Source organism: Myxine glutinosa, chromosome 9 (assembly GCF_964187855.1).
Source record: "Myxine glutinosa chromosome 9, kmMyxGlut1.1, whole genome shotgun sequence".
In the NCBI taxonomy this organism is placed as follows: Eukaryota; Metazoa; Chordata; class Myxini; order Myxiniformes; family Myxinidae; genus Myxine; species Myxine glutinosa.
The window spans coordinates 28,165,377-28,186,636 of NC_136269.1; the positions used below are offsets into that span (position 1 = coordinate 28,165,377).

Sequence of the window (21,260 nt, forward strand, 5' to 3'; positions counted from 1 at the left end):
GGCCGGAGCAAGTGGACCGACCTCGGGCCGGAGCAAGTGGACCGACCTCGGGCCGGAGCAAGTGGACCGACCTCGGGCCGGAGCAAGTGGACCGACCTCGGGCTGGAGCAAGTGGACCGACCTCGGGCCGGAGCAAGTGGACCGACCTCGGGCCGGAGCAAGTGGACCGACCTCGGGCCGGAGCAAGTGGACCGACCTCGGGCCGGAGCAAGTGGACCGACCTCGGGCCGGAGCAAGTGGACCGACCTCGGGCCGGAGCAAGTGGACCGACCTCGGGCCGGAGCAAGTGGACCGACCTCGGGCCGGAGCAAGTGGACCGACCTCGGGCCGGAGCAAGTGGACCGACCTCGGGCCGGAGCAAGTGGACCGACGTTGGCTCAGATCAAGTGGACCAACCTCGTCCCCGATCAAGTGGACCAACCTCGTCCCCGATCAAGTGGACCAACCTCGTCCCCGATCAAGTGAACCCACATCATGAAAAGCTCAGTTGAATCTGCTCTTGCTGATTCGTTTTTGATGGTTCTCTTGCTGTTGAATTAATTACCTATTCCTGTGACTGACAAGATATCACATTCCCATATCACTATCACTATCCCATATCACATATCACTATTAGGAGATATCACTCCTAATGGACAAATTTGTATTTGCTCTCGTTAGTGCAGAGAAGTTAGCTACATAACCATCTAGAAGTGCTGTAAGCGGCATGTTCTACCTCAAAGCGTTTTATCTGAACATCGCATGGTATTTTTCTCCGGAATGCGCTCGCTTCTGCGTTGTTTAAAAGTGAATAAGGCAATTTTATATTGTGCTTTTGCCGATGGCGACACATTCATCCCATTGCAAAATTAAACGGTGTATTCCTGAAACGCTTAATTTCCTCAAAATTATAACTGCAAACTAATGTTGTTAAAGACGATGAGTTTTCTCATTGGCTGCCATGGAGAAGGGGGTGGACTGAAGTTTCAGGCCTGAGCCCCTTCTTCAAATCAATTATCTCTTGCCTTGAAGAAGGTCTCAAACCCAAAATGGTTATTTTATCATTTATTTTTCCCATCCCAGTTTGCATGAATGAATGAATGATCGTTTTAAGGCCATTTTCCCCGCTAGAGCGGGGGTTAGCCTTGCGGGCCCCATGACAATCATGGTTCCCTGTTTGAGGCAATGTTTTTTTTATGGTCGGATGCCCTTCCTGATGCCAACCCTTGGTCACACTCTTACGATGCGCAGGGATACGGTGTACCTATTCTAAATCGGGGTACACACCGTGATCATTCATCCCAGCAAGCTGGTACTCAATTTGCCGACCTCGGAAGGATGACAGGCTGAGTCAACCCCCCTGGCGTTAATTCAGCGATCGACCGGGATTCGAACCCATGATCCCAGGATCCCAAGCCGGCACCCTAACCGCTAAGCCAACACCAGCCAATGCCAGTTTGCATATTCCTTAATATTCGGTTGAGAAAATTTGTTGTCCTTATTTTTCTGCCAATGCAGCATGACTTGTAAGGACCAGTTTTCCATGATGTTGATAAATAAATACTCCATTGAGGTTTACCATATCACAATGGATTTTTTTTTTTAAACTCTGCAATTGAAGGAATATTAATTGGTGTCGATTTGTGTAGACAAGGAATGGCAAGTCAACCACGCAATATAATGTTGATGATTTTTGTGTGACAGTGATTAAATTTGTTTCTAACTCTGTGCACGCGAAGTGAAAAACGTTGTCAGCAATTGGTTCACTTTGTCTGTTTGTCTGTCGACAAACATTAGTTTATGATCGAGGAACAACTTGATTTCAATTGAATGTTATATTTTGAACATGCATTGTTCAATTTTCAACATGAATCAGAAAACGAACCTGTAGTTGAGCAGTACTTTGTCTCCGAATGTGTTCCGATTGCGCATGCGCAGAGAGGAGTGAGATCCATGTCCGGTGAGCTTACTTGATTGAGCAGTGTCCATCGGTAAGTGAGTGCATGAGTGAGTGTAAACACTTCAGTCGTTATCGCTTGAACTAAGCACATTATTTTGATGAAACTTGGCCACAAGCTTCATATCTGATGCTTAATGAAGGTTTATTGACCGCATCAAAATCTGCGCTCATTAGGGGGGGTCTACGAGAGTGGGGTGGGGGTGATTGACCCCACCCCCAACCCCAAAGTAGGTATTTGCTCCCCATGCACAAAGCGAGGTCCATGCAGAAATGGTTTGTCGAGATCAGTGTGGAAGAACTTGACTGGCCTGTGCAGAGCCCTGAGCCCCATCGAACACCTTTGGGATGCATTGGAACGCCGACTACGAGCCAGGTCTGATCGCCGAACATCGGTGCCCGACCTCACTAATGCTCTTGTGGCTGAATGGAAGCAAATCTCCGCAGCAATGTTCCAACCACTAGTGGAAAGCCTTCCCAGAAGAATGGAGGCTGTTACAGCAGTAAATGGGGTGACCAACTCTATATTAATGCCCATGATTTTGGAATGAGATGTTCGATATTCGGGTGTCCACATACTTTTGGTCATGTAGTGTATATAATATATATATATATATTTGCATACAGAATCGAGGCTCGTGTAAGAGCTAACACATTGAACATGAAAACATGCACAGACACATAAAACCTACAATGAAGGGAGTGGGAGTCAAGAGAGGGAGAGAGAGGGAAGCACACAAGCACAACAACAGTAAAGAACAGGGACGTCAGTGTCAGTAGATCTGTGGATGGGGAAGGGCTGGGGAAGGAGGGAGGGGATTAAATAAATGAACAGGATATATAACTAATTAAATGACGTATGTCAAATATGTCAATTAATTGATTTATATATATATATATATATATATATATATATATATATATATATATATATATATATATATATATATATATATATGTATGTATATATATGTATGTATATATATGTGTATGTATATATATGTATGTATATATATGTATATATATATATATGTATGTATATATATATATATATATATGTATGTATATATATATATATATATATATATGTATGTATATATATATATATGTATGTATATATATATATATATATATATATATATGTATGTATATATATATATATGTATGTATATATATATGTATGTATATATATATATATGTATATATATATATATGTATATATATTGTTAGACGCGGTTTTAGATGTTAGTTTACCGAGCGGTTTGGTATTACCGCGTCCGCACAGTTACTCCCCGATTCTTCCCCAACTCACCCGATTCCACTCGAACGTTGACCAAATCGCGCTATGCTAAATCAATGAAGGAAAGGACACAACGGCTGGGATAAATGCAACGACACAAGGGGTACAGTTCTCAAGACCTCCGGAGGAGACATTGTTACACGACATTGTTACAAGACCTCCGGAGGAGACATTGTTACAATTGTTACAGACACGACTTTGATGTTAAGGTGGGCCGAGCGGAATGGCTGTCGTGTCCGCACAAATTACCCGATTGTACTCGACGTTGACGAAGTCGCGTTACGCTGGCTCAATAAGAAAAAGAAGACACCCGGCTGGGTTATAAAATGACGACACCAGGGATACGGTTCTCAAGACCTCCGGAGGAGATTATATTCGTTACGGAAGGTCAGATTACAGGGACGAGAGGTACAACATAGAAAGACAAGCACTTAGACACAATCTTATATTATTCCCAACAGACGACAGATAAACGGGACAAAGCTGACTCACACGGGGATTGATGGCTAGGAAAGGCAAGGTAGCGATGGCTCCAGGTGCACCTGGGCTCGGGGCAGGATCAACACGGTTCGGTCCAGAGATGCGGGGAGGTCTCGTCGCAGCGCTCAGAGGTGACGTTCTTTCTCAGGCGGGTCTTTCTCAGGCCTCTCCAAACTCAGGCGCATCTGTTTCAGCGCTCGCAGGTCCTTCTTTCTCCAGCTGGGGGCGCATCTGACGTCACGTCCGCTACGTGGCCGCGTATATCCGGCGGGGAGTGACACGCCCTCGGCTCGCTAGCGCCGCCCCAGATGGAATCCGTCCGCCCTTCTGATTGGGTGCGGGGGGTTACCAGGCTCCGCCCTTGAGGAGGAGCTGACAGCCAGCCCCTCCGTGGTAACCCCGTGGAGCGCGTGGTCAATGGCGCTAATCGAGCCGGTGTGAGGACGCATCCTCCCCCGCGCCGCCGCCATCTCCTCTGTTGTTGTTGTAATTGTTGGGGAAGAAGATGGAAGGAGGTATGGGAAAGGTCCTAAACTCACTACTGATGCCATATAATCACATTCTGGTGCAACGAAGAGTCATAATTAATGGAGACGAGGCCTTAACTGACATAGACTAAGAATAACTAGGAAGATGTCCGAAAGTTGTCTACGTGTGGTGCGGTGGACCTGGGCACGACATTTAATGGGGGAATAAGGGGAAGGTCGGCTCTACTGATTGTTATTTACATGCAATGGGACTAGGGAATGGGGGATTGGGGAAAGTTGGGGAGTATTGGAGAAAATAGGGGAATATTTACAAGCGGATATGGAGGCCAAATTCCATATTCGCAACATTGCACCCTTCTCTACCCTCGGGGCGTCCCGACCCGATAAATTTTTACCTACTTTAGTGTGGCACGCAATGTAGTTCCCTCTACTATTAACTCTACCCTGAGTGCGACAGTTTTACAGATATTCACGAATGAGTAAATATGTCCCCCTGCGACGTTGCACCCTTCTCCTCACAGAAACACACCCACAGGATAACCGAATCCGGAAAGAATTCTCAAACTAAACATACAGCCGGTAGGGAGCATTATTTACAAGACTACGCTGATATTTACACTACGATCCAGGACCTGTTTTTGGAGGAACACATGCAGATGTTATGCATAGAGAGAGCGCGCTTGCCAGCATCGATACACCAACCCACGAGTGCTCTGTGGCCGACGGCCTTTAATAACGTGCAGAGCACCCTTTCCCAGCATCAAAAGCACCACCCCACCACCAATCGGTGCAGTCACCATTGTTCATTGGAATAAAAATAAATTCGACAACCCCTAACCCTGCAGGTGTCTCTTGCTCTTCTTGTGGTGCACTTGGTGTTAACTAAAAGTGGTTCACCTGTATGGCATAGGTGCCACGTTGACCCATAGGTCCATCCCCGGGTGGTGCTTGGCCGCAAACGAACTGCGGTCCATTGTGGGTGGCCACAAACATTGCGGTCCATATGGTGTATCGATCCCGGCAGCAAACAGCGAAAGTGCAGGCCCACAACTGCGCAGCCAGCACCTCTCTCTCCTCTCTCTCTACCCCAAAGCCAGATCCTCGGAGGTGGGAGACAAAAAAAACAGACAAGTGAGTAAGGTGGTAAGGGCGCAAAAGTGCACGCAATGTAAGGTGATGCACACTGGGGGCACATGGGAACCAGGTGAGACAGGTACGTTCCTATCGTACGCCCCCCCCCCCCACCAGGTAACCTACATGGCCCCTCCCTTACCCCTTACTGTATCCACAAAACACAACACTACCCATAAACATCTACTTTACAAATCAACAAACATCCCTACTGTCTTCCCCGTTCCTCCCATATACCAAATTCGTCTTCTCTCCCTCCTAACCAATCAAATTTGCCATTTTCAACTCTCATCAAAATTTGCCATCTCCAACTCAACATCATAATTTGCCATTACCAATTCATCATCAGTCCCTCCTAGGGAGGGAGAGATGGAATCACCCCAATGTCTCATCCACGTCGTGATGCGTCTCACAAATCCACACAGCGATTCATCTCCTGCAACAAAACAAAGAAAACACAGGTGTGGAGTCATCATCATCACCACAGGTAAGTGGCTGCGTATGGTGCGACAGGTTCATCAATCCTAACTATTTCCTAAATGACTTTAACAACTTTACACTACCCGGGGTCTTTCTCCGGCCAACCCATTGGCCCTCTTACACTATGGGTTCTAAAAACCAATTCCCATTGGCCAAACTGTGGTGCTTTTCAATTTGGGGTCTCACTCCCCCGATTCATCTCCCGGTGCCCTCGCACAATTTCTGGGCTGTGGCGTGTACCTCTCCCAGTGGGCCTACCCACCTGCACACCTCCACCACTGCAGTTGCCTCCGAGCTTACCTGCTCCTTACCCTAACCTAACTACCTGGGGAAGGCCCTCTGGCTCTGTCACCCCTCGGTGCCCTCTGGCACTGGGCTACCCGGGTCCGTCCTCCGGATCCTCGGGCCCCATCCACAACAACTCTACCGGCTCCCAGAGCCCACCTGCGGCCTCACCTGGCCGACATCCTCACAGTGGTGGAGTGCCCAACCAACTACACGCACTAACAGGCTACACGCCCAGCCATTTCCACAACACTAATGCACCCATTCACAACACCATTCTGCAACCGCACCACAAGTGCCAATATCCAACCACAATTTACCTGTACCCTCTACCTAACACTTACACTACCCGCCCCGGGTACTCGTGAAAGGGGGTCCACTCTTCCCCCATCCACACCTTCGCACCATGCACACCACTCCGTACCACTTACTCCAACTCTCTCCACACACCTGTATTTGCACACCTGTGCTCTCACACCTGGTGCCACCTGCACCCTTCTCTCCCCAAGCGCATTCGCGCTGATCCACACACTCACTACTCACACACTGCTCCACACACCTGTCCAGTTGCACACCTGTGCAATCACACCTGTTCCATCCTCACACACACACGGCATCATCTCATCTAACTACTCCCTTCTGAAGCTTGCGCTTCCCAGTCGTCCCTTTAAACTATTGCGCTCCCTCGTCATTATCATCCATACTAATCTACCTGCGTCCCCACTACAGGTATCAGTCACTAACTAATCTTAACGTCACCTAATGTCATCTTCTAGGGCCCTACACACAATATGCTAACCCACCCGGGCTAGTTTTCACTGCCATACACCCCATAAGCTATTGCTCCTTTGCCCCCACCTGTGAGGGATGGTGGATTTGCCATCCCACCACATCGGGGGTCTCTCACTACCAATTTTGCACATCAAATTTCAACAAATCAAAAATTTGCCAATCACTGCCCATCATCTGCCAATCACTACTGCCAATCCTTTGCCAATCATCAAATTTTGTTTTTCTCTAATTTTGGGGCCAAAACACTAACCTCATCACCCAGTCTACTCACTAATACCTCTCGGTGCGCCAATCCCTGTCCAAAGCCCGGCTTCGTAAAGCCAAGCAATGGATGCTGGTTGTTTTGTGCCAGCGGCTGGATGCGTCCGGCATTCGGGGCAGGGACGGGGGCTTACCCGGGCCGAGATCCCACGCACCACCTCGGCGTGGAGCCATCCAATGTCCCGATCTCGACCTGCCGGCACGTCTCAACAACACGTGGTCGCCATAACGACCCTTCCTATCGGGCTGCCAGCTCCGCCTAGTGGAGCACGGACGCGGCCGTTCAAAGCGAGGCCCAGCACGCACCGAGGGCCCGATTCGGCTAAAAGTCGACCTAACCTCTAACCCGTTTAATGTCGATGCTTCACCTGCATGCTTACACCCCGAAGCCCGTTCCTTGCTCACACATCCAGCCGTGCTCATGCTCCTCGTACCTTTCCTTACACACCCAGGTACCCTCATTCCACTCACAGCCTTGGTCACACACCTGACCACCGAACACTTTGGCACACATTCGTTGGTCGCACACCTCACCAAAACACCTCTTCGCGCCCCCTCCTCAGTCACCTCCTCTGTGACAATCACAGGTGTGCCCTCATTCGCACACCCAACCACGTGCCTCACCACCAACTCCAGCGTGCATTCCCACTCACGCTCTACCATTCCAGGTGTACATCCTTCCATCCCAGGTGTACATCCTCGCTCACCTGTCACAACCAGCTCACTCTCCTTGTCACTCTCACTACTCTCACCTCCACTCGTGACAACGCACTCACCCTTACTCTTGACAGCACACTCTTTCCCCATGCACCTGTCCGTCACACACCTTTCTCGCGCACACTCTCCCGTCACACCCTCTGTAACACTCACCACAGGTGTGCATTCTTCCTTGCCTTTGACAGCGCACTCTTTCCCCATGCACCTGTCCGTCACACACCTTCCTCGCGCACACTCTCCCGTCACACCCTCTGTAACACTCACCACAGGTGTGCATTCTTCCTTGCCTTTGACAGCGCACTCTTTCCTCATGCACCCGTCCGTTACACACCTCTCTCGCGCACACTCTCCCGTCACACCCTCTGCAACACTCACCACAGGTGGACACTCTTCCTTACTTCTGACAGCGCACTCTTTCCTCATGCACCTGTCCGTCACACACCTTTCTCGCGCACACTCTCCCGTTACACCCTCTGTAACACTCACCACAGGTGTGCATTCTTCCTTGCCTTTGACAGCGCACTCTTTCCCCATGCACCTGTCCGTCACACACCTTTCTCGCGCACACTCTCCCGTTACACCCTCTGTAACACTCACCACACCGCGCTTCCACGTGCTCCCTCGCACACGCGCTACGACCGACTCACTCTCGCCAGCACCCTCACTCCTTGGCACGCACTTTTTCCTCACACACCCCAGAGTCGGACTTTCTTGCACACCTCCTTTTTCGCACACCAGACCTGTCGCACACTTCACCCACGGCCTCTCACGAACACTCGGGTCCATCTCGACCCCCAAGCTTCTTAAATCCCCTGGCGCATCATACGCACGACCATATTGGTCACCACTTACACCAGGTCCTCTTCCTCTTCGCTTCTCCTCCATCACCTGCGAATCCCTCATCCGGTTAATGAGCACATCATCACGATCCAAACACAGACTTTGGACCAATTCTTTTATCTCCTCTTTTATCTCTTTCTTATCCCCTCTCCGTCGCTTCTTAATTTCGCTCATCCCTTCTTCCACTTCTTCTAATTTGTGCTTCACCTCTTTTATTCCCCGGTACGTCTCCTCGAGCTCATCCTCTAAGGCTACCTTGACCGTTTCCATGTGCGTCCTCACCTGCCGGTCCTTCGTCTCCATTACCTCTATCACCTCGTCCAACCTCGTTGTCAGTCCCTCACGTACCATCTGACATTCCCTCTTTGTCGCTATTAAGTCGTTTTTTATGTCGTTTTGTGTCGCTTTTAAACCTCCTAATACTGCAGTGTTCCTTTGAACCTGCTCCACTAACTCCGTCTGTCCCACCGTCAGCTGCTCCACCTCCTGCGTCAGGTCCTCTATGCCCCCTTGCAATTTTACAGTCCCCTTTCTCACCTCCTTCTCCATGCGCTCCTCACAGTGCCTCACCTCCTCGCGCACTCCTCCGACCTCCTCACTCACTCCTCTTCTGATCTCCTCTCCCATCACTTGCATCTCCTGCCCAGATGCCACCCTCATCTGCTCCATTTCCTCCCTGTGAGCATCCAGTTTGGTTTCTACCCCCATTCTGACCCCCTCTATCTGCTGCTCCATTTGTTTAACTTCCCTTTCCGCTTGGTCCCTCATGTCCCTCAATTTGCCTTCCATACTGTTTTCTAACCCCTCTAACCCATTTTTCACTCCCTCTATCTGATTCTCCTGGGCAGCCATTCTATTTTCTACCCCCGTTAACCCATGTTTCACCTCTTTTATCCCGTTGTCTAACCCCTCACCGGTACCCCTCGCTTCGTCCCTCATTACCCCCAATTGCTCACTCTGAGCCCTCGCTTCGTCCCTCATTACCCCCATTTGCTCACTCTGAGCCTCCATCCGGTTCCCCATTACCCCCATTTGGCCCTCCAATCGCTCACCCAATCGCTCAATTTGGCTCCCCATACTCATCTGTACAGCTGCCTGTAGCTGCGCAATGAGGGCCTGTATGTCAATCGGCTGCATGTTAAAGCCCGTTGATACAGCGGGCTCGGCTACCGCGCGCTCTTGCGAGGCGCCATTTTGCGTGCCTGCTACCCTCGCTGTTTCGCTCTCCTCATGTCCCTCATGTCCCTCAATTTGGTCCTGGACCGACCCTGCTTCACTCTCCGCTACCGGACCCCAGCCGTCTTGATCCGCCATAGCGCGACTTGCAAAATTCGAGTTTCGTAAAACAAATCCAAATTTTTTTTTTTTTTTTCCGTTATAATTTCGGCGAGCGCAGTAACCGCGGGACCGCGCTCCGGCTCGATTTTGTCGAGCGCAGTACGCGCTCCGAACCGATTTTCCCTCCCAAAATTTGGGCCTAACTAATTTAGTCCCGGGTCCGAATCTCACTCCTCGACACCAATTGTTACCGTACTAACACAATTGGTGTCCAAAATTTGGGCTAAATAAATTTAGTCCCAGGTTCGAATCCAACTCCTGACAACCAATTGTTACAGACACGACTTTGATGTTAAGGTGGGCCGAGCGGAATGGCCGTCGTGTCCGCACAAATTACCCGATTGTACTCGACGTTGACGAAGTCGCGTTACGCTGGCTCAATAAGAAAAAGAAGACACCCGGCTGGGTTATAAAATGACGACACCAGGGATACGGTTCTCAAGACCTCCGGAGGAGATTATATTCGTTACGGAAGGTCAGATTACAGGGACGAGAGGTACAACATAGAAAGACAAGCACTTAGACACAATCTTATATTATTCCCAACAGACGACAGATAAACGGGACAAAGCTGACTCACACGGGGATTGATGGCTAGGAAAGGCAAGGTAGCGATGGCTCCAGGTGCACCTGGGCTCGGGGCAGGATCAACACGGTTCGGTCCAGAGATGCGGGGAGGTCTCGTCGCAGCGCTCAGAGGTGACGTTCTTTCTCAGGCGGGTCTTTCTCAGGCCTCTCCAAACTCAGGCGCATCTGTTTCAGCGCTCGCAGGTCCTTCTTTCTCCAGCTGGGGGCGCATCTGACGTCACGTCCGCTACGTGGCCGCGTATATCCGGCGGGGAGTGACACGCCCTCGGCTCGCTAGCGCCGCCCCAGATGGAATCGGTCCGCCCTTCTGATTGGGTGCGGGGGGTTACCAGGCTCCGCCCTTGAGGAGGAGCTGACAGCCAGCCCCTCCGTGGTAACCCCGTGGAGCGCGTGGTCAATGGCGCTAATCGAGCCGGTGTGAGGACGCATCCTCCCCCGCGCCGCCGCCATCTCCTCTGTTGTTGTTGTAATTGTTGGGGAAGAAGATGGAAGGAGGTATGGGAAAGGTCCTAAACTCACTACTGATGCCATATAATCACATTCTGGTGCAACGAAGAGTCATAATTAATGGAGACGAGGCCTTAACTGACATAGACTAAGAATAACTAGGAAGATGTCCGAAAGTTGTCTACGTGTGGTGCGGTGGACCTGGGCACGACATTTAATGGGGGAATAAGGGGAAGGTCGGCTCTACTGATTGTTATTTACATGCAATGGGACTAGGGAATGGGGGATTGGGGAAAGTTGGGGAGTATTGGAGAAAATAGGGGAATATTTACAAGCGGATATGGAGGCCAAATTCCATATTCGCAACAATATATATATGTATATATATTGTTACAGACGCGGTTTTAGATGTTAGTTTACCGAGCGGTTTGGTATTACCGCGTCCGCACAGTTACTCCCCGATTCTTCCCCAACTCACCCGATTCCACTCGAACGTTGACCAAATCGCGCTATGCTAAATCAATGAAGGAAAGGACACAACGGCTGGGATAAATGCAACGACACAAGGGGTACAGTTCTCAAGACCTCCGGAGGAGGATATAATATTGGTGATGCAGAAACGGGTAGATTACACGGTAAGAGGTAAAGCACAGCAAGATGGGCACTTAGACACAGTCTTATCTTATTCCCGACAGACCACAGACAAACGGGACAAGACTGACTTACACAGGGATTGATGGCAAGGAAGGGCAGGCAGTCGATAGCTCAAGGTGCACCTTGGCTCAGGGGCAGAATCAAACGCGGTCCGGTCCAGAGATGCGGGGAGGTATTCAGCGCTTGGAGGTGGCGTCTTCTCTCTCCAAGCTGGGGGCGCATCTGACGTCACCTCCCTCTTCCTGCGCATGTCCAGCGGGGAGTGACACGCCCTCGGCTCGTTAGCTCCGCCCCAGATGGAATCGGTCCGCCACTTCTATTGGGTGCGGGGGGGGTTACCGGGCTCCGCCCTTGACGAGGAGCTGACAGTGAGCCCCTGCGTGGTAACCCCGTCGGAGCACATGTTCAATGGCGGCTAACCAAGCCGGAGTGAGGACGCACACTCCCCGCGCCGCCGCCGCTGTTGTTGTAGTTGTTGTTGTACCATGAGGAAGAGCTGCGGGGAGGTATTGGGAGGTCCTAAACTTTCTAACGGTGCCATACAATCACATTCTGGTGCAACGAAGAGTCAGAATTAATGGAAACGAGTCCTTAACTGACATAGACTAAGAATAACTAGCAAGATGTCCTATAGTTGTCTACGTGAGATGCGGTGAACCTGGATGCGACATTTAATGGGGGAAAAAGGGGAAGGTCGGGGCTACAGAGTGTTGTTTACAGACAATGGGACTAGGGAATGGGGGATTGGGGATAGTTGGGGAGTATTGGGGAAATAGGGGAATATTTACAAGCGGATATGGATGGAGGCCAAATCCCATATCCGCAACAATATATATTGTTACAGACACGACTTTGATGTTAGGGTGGGCCGAGCGGAATGGCCGCCGTGTCCGCACAAGTTACCCGATTATACTCGAACGTTGCCGAGTCGCGCTACGCTGAATCAATGAAGGAAAAGGACACAACGGCTGGGACTAAAATGACACGACACCAAGGGTTCAGTTCTCAAGACCTCCGGAGGAGGTTATATTAGGGCGGAAGGTTAGATTACAGGAATGAGAGGGTCAGCATAGAAAGACAGGCACTTAGACACACTTATCTTATTCCCTGACAGACGACAGATAAACAGGACAAAACTGACTCACACGGGGATTGATGGCAAGGAAAGGCAGAATCGATGGCTCCAGGTGCACCTGGGCTCAGGGCAGGATCGACCCGGTCCGGTCTAGAGATGCGGGGAGGTCGCAGCGCTCGGATGTGGTGATTGTCTTCTCAAGCTGGGGGCGCATCTCTCGTCACATCCGGTAAGTCGCCGCGTATATCCGGCGGGGAGTGACACGCCCTCGGCTCGTTAGCTCCGCCCCAGATGGAATCGGCCCGTTGCTTCTCATTGGGTGCGTGCGGGGGGGTTACCGGCTCCGCCCTTGACGAGGGGCCGACAGGCAGCCCCTTCTTGGTAACCCCGTCGGCGCACATGGGTAATGGTGGCTAACCGAGCCGGAGTGAGGACGCACACTCCCCGCACGCCGCGCCGCGCCCCTCTGTTGTTGTAGTTGTTGTTGTAGTTGTAGTTGTTGTTGTTGTTGTTGTTGTTTGGGGAAGAAGATGGGAGGAGGTATGGGAAGGTCCTAAACTCACTACTGGTGCCATATAATCACATTCTGGTGCAATGAAGAGTCAGAATTAATGGAAACGAGTCCTTAACTGACATAGACTAAGAATAACTAGCAAGATGTCCGAAAGTTGTCTACGTGAGATGCGGTGGACCTGGGCACGACATTTAATGGGGGAAAAAGGGGAAGGTCGGTTCTACAGAGTGTTATTTACAGGCAATGGGACTAGGGAATGGGGGATTGGGGATAGTTGGGGAGTATTGGGGAAATAGGGGAATATTTACAAGCGGATATGGAGGCCAAATGCCATATTCGCAACAATATGTATATATATATATGTATATATATATATATGTATATATATATATGTATATATATATATATGTATATATATATATGTATATATATATATATGTATATATATATATATATATATGTATATATATGTATATATATATATATGTATATATATATATATGTATATATATATATATATATATATATATGTATATATATATATATGTATATATATATATGTATATATATATATGTATATATATATATGTATATATATATATGTATATATATATATATGTATATATATATATGTATATATATATATGTATATATATATATGTATATATATATATGTATATATATATATGTATATATATATATGTATATATATATATGTATATATATATATATATATATATTGTTACGGAAACGGAGTACGGCACTCCCCTTAGGGGGAGGGGGGGGGGGTTAATCCCCCCTTCTATTTTCACTGGCCATCTCCGCTCCTGACGCTGCACAGCTACCTCCGGAAAGGCAGGTGCGCAGCCCCGTTCGTACCGCGGACAGATGTTAATTGCCGAGCGGTTTTAGCAACCGCGGCACGAACTATTAACAAGGACTAGACCCGATTCTTGAACGTTGGCCAAAATCGCCCCACAGGTTTTCAATGGGGAAATCACTAAAACGACCGAATGTGAAGAAGAAGCAGAACAAAGGTGGGAAATACAAATATGATTTATTTACTAATTACTATTTACACAATCAAAGAAACGAAGGAAGAATAAGAAAATAATTGCAGAAAGAGAGACGGACCAGATGGACACAGTGCAACGCTAGCTTACCTATGGCAGTCTTACTTAAAAACCTAGGACAGAACAAACAAAGACAGACTCACACGAATGCGAAATGAAGGCAGGCACGAATGGCTGGAAAGGGAGGAAGGTTCAGCTCGGACCAGAGGGATGGCTGGACGGACGAGGCGGGATCACAAGGCGGGGAGGATGCGGGTCCGGTCCGTGTAAACGGCAAGGCTCGAGGTGAGCGGCCGCCGACCCGCCGCAATCTGGGTCGCACGGTCGCGTTGCTTCGCCACAGCGGGTCAAAAACTGCACGTCAAAGCTCGACTTTCAGCTCCTCCTTCACTGACTGCTCCGTGCGCCCTCCTCACTCATCTCTCCTTGTAGTCCCTCCGTCGCCCTTTTTATTGCCCTTTTTGAGATCAAGCCGCGGGCTACAAGGGCACGCCTACCGGGCCGCTCACTGCCGTGCCGTTTGGCTGGCACGGGCTCTTTTGCTCCACCTTTGATGACGATCGGCGGAGACACGCCTTTCTTCCCCAACTTGACCGCGTGCGTAATGGAGTTTAGGGTGAAGGTGGTGCCAATAACCCCACCCAAAGTTACTGGCACTTCGAAGATGCCATGAGGGCTTCGGAGGGAGCTATCTTATGTCAATTCGGTGCAATGCAGTGTCAACTAGTGGGAACAGAGCCTTAAACTAATACACATAATAAGGAGATAAGTACTGAACAGGGAGATCTATGATTTGCTACGTGATTGTATATGGCCTAACTAAGGGACGACCTTTGACCTTTACACACAACACGGAGGGTGATTTTTACACAAGCTTCATTACACTTACAACGCTAAAAAAAACAAACACAACACCATTCTCAAATCCACAACATTGCACCCTTCTCCTCTTAGGCACGTCCCGGGCCTATTAAACTTTTACCTTTCGTGTGGCACGTAGGTGTAGTTCCCTCTACATTTAACCTGGCCCTGAGTGTGACAGTTTTAAAACACAAATAAGTATGTCCCGCTGCTGCATTGCACCCTGCCTAACAGACTTACGCCCACAGCTAACCGAATTGTGGAATTGTCTTCAAACTACAACATGAACGATGGGGGAGCATTATTTACAGTTGACGCTACTTGTATTTACAAAACTAACCCAGGACCTGTGATTGTTCTTTTGGGGGAGAGACAGCCTGCCCTGCATCGACACACCATACAGCACCAAAAACGCACCAAAACACCATAAAGCACAAAAAGCACCAACCAGTGCACAGTCATCGCAGTTCACAATAAAAATAAACAAACCCCTGGTGCTGGTTTTCCTCTTCGGCTCCCTCTGCTGGCCATTGTTATTCTTCCAGTTGTCGTCTTTCTTCATGTTCTTCTTGCTGGCGGCCTATTTGGACATAATAAAACAAGCACAGAACGTGTCCATTGTTTTTATGTATGGCCCACAGGGCCGACTAGGAGTGGTTCACCTGTATGGCATAGGTGCCATGCTACCAAGGTCCGCCAGCAAGATCTCGGGCCATCATGGCCGGTTCCAGAATAGGGGCCATGCCCCAACCCGTGGGGTCCATGAGTGGTGCTCAGCCACAGACATGTGGTCCATAAGTGGTGCATCGATGCAGGCAGCTGTGGTTGCGAGAGTTCTGGCACACAATGGCGGACTCCCGCACGCTCCCCTCGGTGCCCAGAGAGCACAGTCCTCGGGTGGGAGACAGGGGGATAGAAGACAGGTGAGTGAGGGGTAAGGTCACAAGGGTACACATCAAACAAGGCAATGCAAGACGAGGTGCGTACGGAGAGCGAAGTGAGAAAGCTCGTCCCTCCCGTACGTCACCCCCCCCCCGTTACCTACTCTACCCTTGCCCTTACCCCATATGTACAAAAATCTACACATTTACAAATTCATCACTACTGTCTCGTCTCCCCTATATTTCCCCGACACCAAATTCGTCCCCACAATCCCTCTAACCAAATTTGCCATCACCCAATTCATCATCAATCCTCATAAGGAGGGAGAGATGGAACAACAAAGCGCAATGTCACACCCACATCATGATGCATTTCACAATCCAAACATTTGCACAACAAATAATAAAAACAACCTGGCATGGTGTGGAGTTCTGTCACCTCAGGTGAGTGGATGTAGATGGTGCGAGGAGATTCTTAATCCTAACTATCTTCTAAATGACATTAACTCACTTTACACTACCCGGGGTCTTTCCCTGCCAATCCATTGGCCAACTTACTCTATGCGGTTTTAAGAACCAATTCCCATTGACCAAACTGTGGTGCTTCATCAATTTGGGGTCTCACTCCCCCGATTCAACTCCCTGTGCCTTTGTACAATTTCAGGACTGAGTTGTGTGGCTCTCCCAGCAGGTCTACCCACCTGCACACCTCCACCACTGCAGTTGCCTCCGAGCTTACCTGCTCCTTATCCTAACCTATCTACTGGGGAAGGCCCTCTGGCGCTCTCCCCACTCGGTGCCCTCTCTGGCACTGGGCTACCCGGGTCCGTCCTCCGGATCCTCGGGCCCCATCCACAACTCTAACGGCTCCCAGAGCCCACCTGCGGCCTCACCTGGCCGACATCCTCACAGTGGTGGAGTGCCCATTCAACTAGACATACTAACAGGCCACACGCCCAGCCATTTCCACGTCACTAATGCACCCATCCAAACACCATTCTTCCACCACGCACCACAGATGCCAATATCCAACCACAATTTACCTGTACCCTCTACCTAACGCTTAAACTACCCGCCCCAGGTATTCGTGATGGGGTCCATCCTTCTTTCCCCCATCCACACCTTCGCACCATCCACTCCACTCCACAGTTTCCACCATACTCACTCCATACCATCCATTTCATACTCCATATATTCCATACTCAATGTATTCCACACAACCATTCTCCATACACCTGTAGTTGCACACCTGTGCAATCACTCCTACTGGTGCTTCCTGTACCCTCCTTCCTCCCTGGACCATTTGGTCAACACGACACTCAATCACTAGTACTCACTCATACACTGCTCAATACACTTTCGATCCTCAAAACCACTCGGCATCATCTGATCTAACTACTCCCCTCTGAAACTCGCGCTTCCCAGTCGCCCCTTACATTATTGCGCTCCCTCGTCATTATAATCCAACTACCCTCTCTATGTCCCCACTACCTGGCCAATGTTGCTACCTAACCTTACCGTTACCTATGGTCATCTTCTCCAGATCCCTATAATTTTATCCTAACCCTCCCGGGCTAGTTTTCACTGCCAAACCCAATAAAACTATTGGTCCTTTGCCCCCTTTTGTGAGAGATGGCAAAGTTGCCATCCCACCACATCGGGCATGTTTTACTATCAATTTGGCCCATCCAATTTCAGCCAATCAAAAATTTGACAATCATCTGCCAATCCTTTGCCAATCCTCAAATTTGCTTGTCCAATTTGCTACTACTACCACCCTCACACGTCTACTCACTTGAGCCTCTCGGTGTGCCAATTCATTTCCAAAGCTCGGCTTCGCAAAGCCGAGCAATGAATGCGGGTGGTTTGTTGCCGGCAGTTGGATTCGTCCGGCATTCGGTGCAGGGAAGGGGGCTTACCAGGGCCAAGATTCCATGCACCATCTCGGCACGGAGCTGTCCGATAGCCCGATCTCGCCCTGCCGTAACGTCTCAACCACAAGGGGTCGCCATGCCGACCCTTCCTCGAACCGGGCCGCCCGCGCCGCTTAGTGGAGCATGGACGCGACCGTTCGGAGCGAGGCCTGGCGTGGATCCCGTACGGCGGTTCCTTTGAAACCACCGTGGTTACGATCCCCGCTGGTTCCTGCGGCGCACAACGCCCGCACGAACCGAGGGCTCGCTTCGGCTAAAAGTCGATCGAGCTGCTAACCCGGCTAACGTCGATGCTTCACCTGCAGGCTCACACGCATACGTGACCCCTTTCATCCTCACCGAGCTCGGTGCTCCAACGCCGCCCGTACACCCCACGTACCGTTCCTTGCTCACACATCCAGCTGTCTCCATGCTCTCCGTCATTGCACCTTCTCTTACACACCCCCCAGGTACACTCATTCCGCTCACAGACTTTGTCACACACCTGACCACCGCACACCTTAGCACACACTCGTCGTTCGCACACCTCACCAACACACCTCTTCGCGCCCCCTCCTCGGTCACATCCTCTGTGACAACCACGGGTGTGCACTCACTTGCACACCCAATCACGTGCTTTACTACTAACTCAAGTGTGCATTCCCACACGCGCTCGACCATTCCAGGTGTGCATCCTTCCATTCCAGGTGTACATTCTCGCTGACCTGCCACAACCAACTCACGCTCCGTGTCACTCTCACTACTTTCACCACCACACTCGGTCGTGCATGCACCCTTACTCTTGACAGCGCACTCTGTTATCATGCACTCCTCTGTTACACACCTTTCTCGCGCATCCTCTTGCGCACACTCTCCCGTTACACCCTCCGTAACACTCACCACAGGTGTGCATTCTTCCGTTACATCCCCTGTAACACTCCCCACTACGCGCTTCCATGTGCCCCCCCGCACACGCGCGACGACCAACTCACTCTCGACAGCACACTCACTCCTCGGCGTGCACTTTTTCCTCACACACCCCATAGTCGGACCTCCTCGCACACCTCCTCCTTCACACTCTGTACCTGTCGCACACTTCACCAGCGGCCTCTCACGAACACCTGGGTCTAAATCAACACCCAAGCCGACTGAATCTCCCCTCACACCATATACATTCCCGAGTATATCGCCACTCACCTTGGCACCTCGTCTTCACACCTCCTCCGCCACCTGCAAACTCTTTATTTGGTTAGCAAGCACACCATCACGATTTGAGCACCGACCTTGTACATATTCCATCACCTCCTCCTTTATCTCCCTCTTAGTTTCCCTCTGTCTCTTCTTAATTTCACTCACCCCCTCTTCCACATCCTCTAACTTTTGCTTCACCTCTTTTATTTCCCGGTGCGTCTCCTCAATTTCGTCCACTAAGGCCACCTTGACCGTTTCTATATGCGTCCTCACCTCCCGGTCCTTCGTCTCCATTGCCTCCGTCACCTCGTCCAAACGCTTTGTCAACCCCTCACGTACCATCTTACATTCCCTCTTCGTCGCTATAAGTCCCTCTTTTATCTCCTTCTGCGTCGCCTTTAACCCCCCCCCCCCCCCCCGATTACCGCAGTGTTCTTTTCCACTTGTTCCACTAATTCCTTTTGTCCCACTGTCAGCTGTTCTACTCCCCTCGTTAGATCTTCTATGCCCCCCTATAACCTAGCCGTACTAGTTCTCACCTCTTTCTCCATATGCTCCTCACCTCGCTTTACCTCCTCGCATACCCCCGAGACCTCCTCGCCCACACCTCATCTTATCTCCTCCCCCATCTCCCCCATCTCCCCCATCTCCCCCATCTCCCCCATCTCCTTGGTAGATGCCGCCCTCATCTGTTCCAATTCATTCCTCTGAGCATCCAATTTACCTTCCAACCCGATTTTCACCTCCTCTATCTGCCCTCCCATTTGTTTAATTTCCCGGGCGGATTGCTCCCCTATTTCCCTCAACCTGCCTTCCATCTTGTCTTCTAGCCCCGTTAACCCATTCTTCACCCCTTTTATCCCGTTGTCTAACCCCTCAAATTTATTGTCTAACCCCTCAAATTTATTGTCTAACCCCTCAAATTTATTGTCTAACCCCTCCAATTTGCTGTCTATCTTCCCAATTTGGGCACTGGTACCCCTTGCTTCGTCCCTCATTGCCCCCATTTGGCCCTCCAATCGCTCACTATTCCTTTCCCTCTCCTCATCCGCCTTGGCCATGAAGGCCTGCATTTGCAGCATGAATAGGCCCCAGTCCATTGGCGGCGCTGCTACGGTCACGGGCGCGGCGAAATTTGGTGCCGCTGTAACCACGTGCGCGAGGGCGCCATCTTGCGCACCTGATACCCCCGCAAACACTTCACCATTGCTCTCCTCCTCCATTTCCTCTCTGTGGTCCTGGGTTACCCCTAACCCCTCTTCTAATTCCCCCACCGGCATCCCGTCGCCTTGACCATCCATGGCACGATTTATAAATTTAGGATGTTAAAAATAAAATCTCGGGCCGCTCGAAATTTTGAGCGCGCTATTCGCGCTTCAGGTCCGAATCCGACACTCCTGACACCAAATGTTACGGAAACGGAGTACGGCACTCCCCTTGGGGGGGGGGGGGGGGTTAATCCCCCCTTCTATTTTCACTAGCCGTCTCCGCTCCTGACGATGCACAGCTACCTCCGGAAAGGCAGGTGCGCAGCCCCGTTCGTACCGCGGACAGATGTTAATTGCCGAGCGGTTTTAGCAACCGCGGCACGAACTATTAACAAGGACTAGACCCGATTCTTGAACGTTGGCCAAAATCGCGCCACAGGTTTTCAATGGGGAAATCACTAAAACGACCGAATGTGAAGAAGAAGCAGAACAAAGGTGGGAAATACAAATATGATTTATTTACTAATTACTATTTACACAAAGAAACCAAGGAAGAAGGAAGAATAAGAAAATAATTGCAGAAAGAGGGATGGACCAGAAGGACACAGTGCAATGCTAGCTTACCTATGGCAGTCTTACTTTAAAACCCAGGACAGAACAAACAAAGACAGACTCATACGAATGGGAAATGAAGGCAGGCACGAATGGCTGGAAAGGGAGGAAGGTTCAGCTCGGACCAGAGGGATGGCTGGACGGACGAGGCGGGATCACAAGGCGGGGAGGATGCGGGTCCGGTCCGTGTAAACG

General features: G+C 50.1%; 1 protein-coding gene across 2 annotated transcripts in view; it reads left to right on the forward strand.

Annotated features, from left to right (window-relative positions):
* The window catches only part of LOC137435522 (E3 ubiquitin-protein ligase pellino homolog 2), a 336,475-nt gene that overhangs the window by 47,369 nt on the left and 267,846 nt on the right, over positions 1 to 21,260 (forward strand). The gene's annotated exons all lie outside the window — the stretch shown is intronic.